Here is a 6,035-nt window from a genome sequence, read left to right on the forward strand (position 1 = left end):
TCTACTCTCTTCTAGATTCTCAGTTGAAGCTCTGCAACAAAAGATAGATTAATGAGCAAAAAACTAACAGAAGTTTACTAGTGTGTATATCTCATATGTAGATGAGAGAAACTCAGGGATGAGTAACTTAAAGGTTTGGTTAGAACTCGGACTTATATAGCAAAGGAAAAATAAATTTTTAAAGAAGTGACAAGGCAGAGGAAAGGGACTTTTAACCTCTAGGAATAGTAAATTGTGGAAATGCAAATATATGAAAAACTAGTGGTAGACGAAGTCTAGTTGATAAAGTTTATTATGCAGATCCTTCTGGTACCATCCCATCTCCAGGATGACAAGGATCTAAAGTTGTCTCTGGTGATTAACTTTCGTCCTTCCTGGTACAGAGGTGAAGAGGAGCACTTTTGCAAATTTACTTCCTAATTTTAGGAAAGTAGGTGGAGGGCAGAGAGCTTTTTTTGGGGGGTATCTATTTCTTCACATTTTTTTACTCAAAATCATTGTTATGCCAACGTGGCATTTTTGCTACCCATGACATTTAAGGTCATAAAATTCGAAAATTAGAGGAAAATTTTTCTCTTCCAATGTTGCTTCTAAGAAAAAAATCAATGACAAATTAAAATTAATGTCCATATGAGATTTCATATCTGGGATTTTAAAAGTAACGTGCAGTGAAAAATTACATCTCTAATTACACAAAAATAAATACAGATCATGGAATAAAAACAAGAGCTAAAGAGTAAAGAGAAAAATGAGATAAAAACACATATGAAAATCTATTCTGAAACAGCACCTGGATTTGAGAAGAAAATTAAGTTGCTTTCTTGTATAGCATGGTAATTAAGAGCATGGACTCTGGAACCAGATACCTATGTTCAAATCTATCTGACACCATTAATGTAATTGTGATTGGGGTCAAATAACCTCCTTAAGTCTGAAATAAGTGGGGATAAAAATAATACCTTTCTCATGGTATCATGAGGAATAAATGATTTAATACGTTTAAAGCGTTTAGAATAGTGGCCTAGGAACTCTAGGTATAAAGATGAATGTGACATACTTTATGTTCTTTGAGAGCTATCAGTAACTCTAATAAGCAAAATGTAAAACAGTGAAAGTTAAATGCTCGAAGACGGATAAATGATGGACAGATAGATGAGTATAGCAGTGTGGACATTAGAGTATCTATTCAATAAATAAAGAAGCTGAGACCCAAAGAGTTTGTGATCTCTCGGCTAGCAAGATCATAGGCTGAGAATACAACTTCTTTTGCCATCTCCAAGGAGAGAACCAAGGAGGGAGGCTTTTTTTCCCTCTGTGCAGCATAAGCTCAGTTTCTTTACTTACTAGATGTATGGTCTTTGGGAAGTTGTTCAGCTGCCCTGAGCCTTAATTTCTGTATCTACAAAACTGAGATGATAATAGTATTTGCCTCTGAAAATTACTGTGAGTATTACATGAGATGATATGTATAAAGGGCTGTGCAGAGTGCCTGGCTTACAGCAAGCATTCAATAGATTTTAACCTCTATTTATAGTAACATAAATATTTTATTTCATCTCAATACCATTTATGGAGAGTAGATTAGATACCTGGAGATACATAGTCAAGATTGGTACTATTTTTGTATCCAATTTTTGCTTCTGAGTAGAGAATACAAGACAAAAACAATCAGAAATAATAAATACATAGAGATAAATACTACAATTACAAGGCAAAGTCTTCCCAGAAGAAGTAATTAATTGCAAAACGAAGTGACATGAGTTTTCCTCCTTTCTCTTTAAGCTCCCACAAGAGGCTATAAAATGCTTCAAAATACTCCAACATATGTGCTTCAGAAAAAAAGAGAAGAAAAAAACCTCTGGACAATGCAGTCTTCATAAAGTCTCTTGGGCAATTCCTGGCACCCAAAAAGTGTTCAATATAGGTTGAATTGCCTCTTTATGTAAATGTTTCTATGCCTTCACAAATACCCAATGTCCCCAAAGTAGGTTTGTCAACCTCAAGTTCTGAGTAATGCCAAAAAAGAAAAAAAAAATCTGTCCTTTGTAGGGGAAAATTATGGCATTCATTTGCACACAATTTGGATTAATAATAAAGCATCTAGAAATATGTGCTTTTAAGGGCTGGTTTTAAAATGTAATATGGTCAAGCCTCTGAAAGCTGTCGGGTTTTTCTTTGAAAGATGATTGTGGCCTGAATGATAATGAGTGTCACTGACAACCAAATAAGTTACAGAACTCTTGGAAGCAAGACTTATGATGAGAAAAATCACAATTAGTTCTACGGTGCAGAGATGCAATTCTGTAAGCCGTTCAGTTGCTAATTCATGGTGAGTTCCCTGAGGCCTGGGGATGCACAGCAACCTGTGTCCAGCACTGGAGGCAGCCCTTGAAGTGTGGGGTAGAACCCTGTTCAGGTGCTCAGGTTCCCATAAAAAGACAACACATACACTCACAAGTCAACCAAATTACATTGTCCAAGGTCAATAAAAATTCTATAATGAGGAATTACAATGCAGAATGAGATTCAGGCCAGATGAGAGGCATAAGCAGTAACTTCTTTGCGTTATGGGAACAAGAAGGCACTGAGGAATGCAGGTTTTACAGAAGAGGTGAGATCTTGAGCTGAAACTCAGTGGACGTTCAGCAGCAGGAGATGCATGAAAGAGCTGAGTTGCCAGGACCATGAGAAGGGGTTGCTGCTATATAAGGGGAGCAGACAAAATGTTCTGCACTTGGGAAACCTGCTGGGGCATCTCTTAGAATTATCATGCTATGGTTTGATAAAATGTGGTAACTAGGGGCCTAGACTCCTCAGGGATGGTGGTTTTAGTAGCCCCTCCAGGAAGGTCACCTACACCGACAGAGGCACTAGCCAAAGCTTCATGAGGAATCTAAAACAGTGTCAGAGAAGAGGGATGATGACCATCACTTATGGCCTCAGGTCTAAATGCTACAACAGATTACTTTATTCCACTAACTTTTCTGTTTATAAATTTTCTCCTAGAAATTGTGACTAACCAGAAACTGTAAGAGTCTGTGACAGATGAGACAAAATTAATGTGCCCCACCCAGAGTATTTCAGCGCAATGTTTCCAATGCCTGATTGTCTATTGGGAATAGAAAAACCCAGCTCCTTTAAGTCGTGACCACCTCTAGGGCATATTTTATACTTCAGAGCCTTCTGCAGAACAGGCTGCAGTTGGAACTTCCTGAGAAATCACACATCTGCTTGGCTTCTTCCCTTCCCTCTCTTGCTTCCCGCCTGCCTTCTTATAAGAGAACATCCTTAATACATCATTTATACTGGGATCCCTGCATCAGAATCTGCTTCTGGACCTACAAGAAACATGCATTGGATGTGGATTGAGCGAAAGTTTAAAGGACAGAATCTGCATGTTTAATGCGCTTGAGGTAACTATTCTCATTTAAGTAGGAAAGGAGTGAATGAACATTCTGAGAACAAGTTTGGAAACCCAGTTATTAGATGGTGTTTTTCAGAAATTTAATGAAGCTAAATAAATTCATAATTCTTTTTTGCCTGCCTATCAGCTGAGACAGCTTATTACACATGCAACAGCTTAGATTCAGCTGAAATATAATAGAGTCCATGTTCTTTGTACTACAAGAATCAATGACTTTCTACCTAGGGGCTCCCTCTGCCATGATAATATGTTTGACCTGATGTTAGGTGGGCTGAAACACAGGGAATTAATATCCTCAGGGCAGCTGTCAACTAATAGCTAATGGAAATTGTTATATTAAATATTTCATATTTCTTACTGCTCAGGTGAATCATCTCTGAGGCTGTCCTGCTCCATCTCCTGGAGACTGAAACCTTGTTTCCTATAACGACATTCCCCTTTAGCTTCTTTTTCTTGCCTCTCTCATCCTCCAGCCCCCTACTGATGTTTCTTGGGATCCCATTCCAAATCTATCTGCAATAATCCTATGTCAGGGTCTTCTTCTGGGGGAACCCAAATTAAACCATGAAGTTTCCACCTCAGACCTTTCCTAGTCCCCTGAGTGCCCTCTACTGAGATGCAGTGTCTATAAGAGGCAATTTACCTACAACACTACTCTGCAGTTTTGGAGTATCCTTCTTCTGAAGTTATTCTACACTTTGTAACTCATATTTATGAATATGGTTAGTAAGGATACATACTTTTTTAAAAAATTGTGACAATGATCTTAACAATATTGAGTGATATTGCAGACAATTTGGGATTAAAAAAACCAAGACTCATTTTAAGGAAATCATAACCATCCCAGAAGTGGTGTACAGCTGTTCTGCAAGTCACCAATTCAGGCAGTATCTATCAAGCCTTGGGCATGCCTGTGTGGGAGCCAATATAGTTGTGAGTGTGGATGTGACTTTGAGGAATACATCCCGTAGTCATGAAAGCCAAGAGGATGTTCACATTGGTTAATTAAAAAGGAATGAAACTGATTTCAGTATGGGGCTTGCTCAGAAGGTGTCCCAAGAACTAGCTTTTAAGGAGGAATTCTCTCCTGGGTTTGAGTTAAAAAAGTCAATCCTAAAATAAGTGAATATCCAGACCCCCAGAGTGGCTGGTTACCATGTTCTAACATCCATTAGGTTTCATGAGATGTAACACAATTGATTAACATAAATCATTCCATTTCATATTCTACCTCTTAGAGTCTTCAGTTTTTGCTAATTGCTTCATGTGAGTTTGTCTTGTTTCTACAGGATTTGAGATGTGTTCTGTAAATCCAGTGTATTGAACAATTTTAAACACATATGGTGAATTCACCCACTTTTTAATTTCACAAGAGTTTATTAAGTACTTATAGTGCTCCAGGCACTGCCTTCTGAGAACAGATGCCCACTCACTACTGCAACCCTATGTCTCCCCTTGCCATGAGAAAGCATCAGAGAACACATGGTCTTGACCTGCAGGGAGCTCCTGGTCTAGCTGCAGAGACAGAAAAAGAAGGAGGAACTTGCTAAACAAGTTGTGACTGGAAAGGGTAGGGAATAGAGGAATTTCAGCCAGACTCAGCTTCAAGGTGGTAGGGAAGGCTGGGGGCTGAAGTTGGGGCCTGGGATAAATCCAGAAGACGTATCCTCTAAATTCTCATATACATACATTGGGACTTAGCCAGTTGGAGGGAGGGCATTGGAGGTGGAAGAAAAGGCACAAGCAAAGTCCTAGACATGGAGAATTGCAGGGGGTGTAGGAAAGCAGCTGGAGGTCCTGCACAGCTGGAATGTAGAGTTGGCTAAGGGCTGGCAAAAAAAGGGGGTGACCTGGAACATGAAGGGTTTGAATGTTGTGCTATGTAGCCTAGGCTTTCCTTGAAGGGCAATAGGGAGAGACAGAAAAATTTTGAACAGGTTGGTAACAAAAATCAGATTTTCACTTTTGTTCATTCTAGCTTCTCTGTGGAAACTAAATTGTGAGAAAAAAGAGTGGAAGGAAGGCAGCCATTTTGGAAGGTAGTACAGTAGCCTTGGAGGGATGAGGTGACACACTGATTGAGTCAGCATGAGTGCAAATAGAGAGGTGTAGAAATGGGTATTCACAGGGCAAGAAAGGCTACGTGTAAGAAGGTGGGGTGGGGTTGGGACAGGCAGGCACGGGAAGGAAGTGCATCATATGCAAGTAAGTGAGCTAGGCTGCAAGGAGGTATGCCTCAACCTCTTAGCCTTACTTGGGGTGGGGAGTGGGGGCGGGAACAACCACAGCCCCCTTCCTGTTTCTGGTTTTTCTGTTTGATGTTATCTCTGTGTGAAACTCTTCTAGAAGATCTTTGGTCAAGTGTGACAAGACCTACCACAAACTGTCCCCTTTCATCTGCTGACAAAACCTGCTGACAAAGCAAAAAAATCTACATCCTGTTGTCTCATAGCTGATTAGCTGAGATAATATCTCTGCTCTCCGAAGCTTACTAAGAAAAACCACAACCACTACTGAGAAAAACATCCCCAAATGTTTTGGAAAGTTAACAAACTGTGACATCTGCAGTTTGCAACTGACCACAGTGTTAAACCACATCATTTGCATTTGT

Source organism: Pongo pygmaeus, chromosome 7 (genome assembly GCF_028885625.2).
Source record: "Pongo pygmaeus isolate AG05252 chromosome 7, NHGRI_mPonPyg2-v2.0_pri, whole genome shotgun sequence".
In the NCBI taxonomy this organism is placed as follows: domain Eukaryota; kingdom Metazoa; phylum Chordata; class Mammalia; order Primates; family Hominidae; genus Pongo; species Pongo pygmaeus.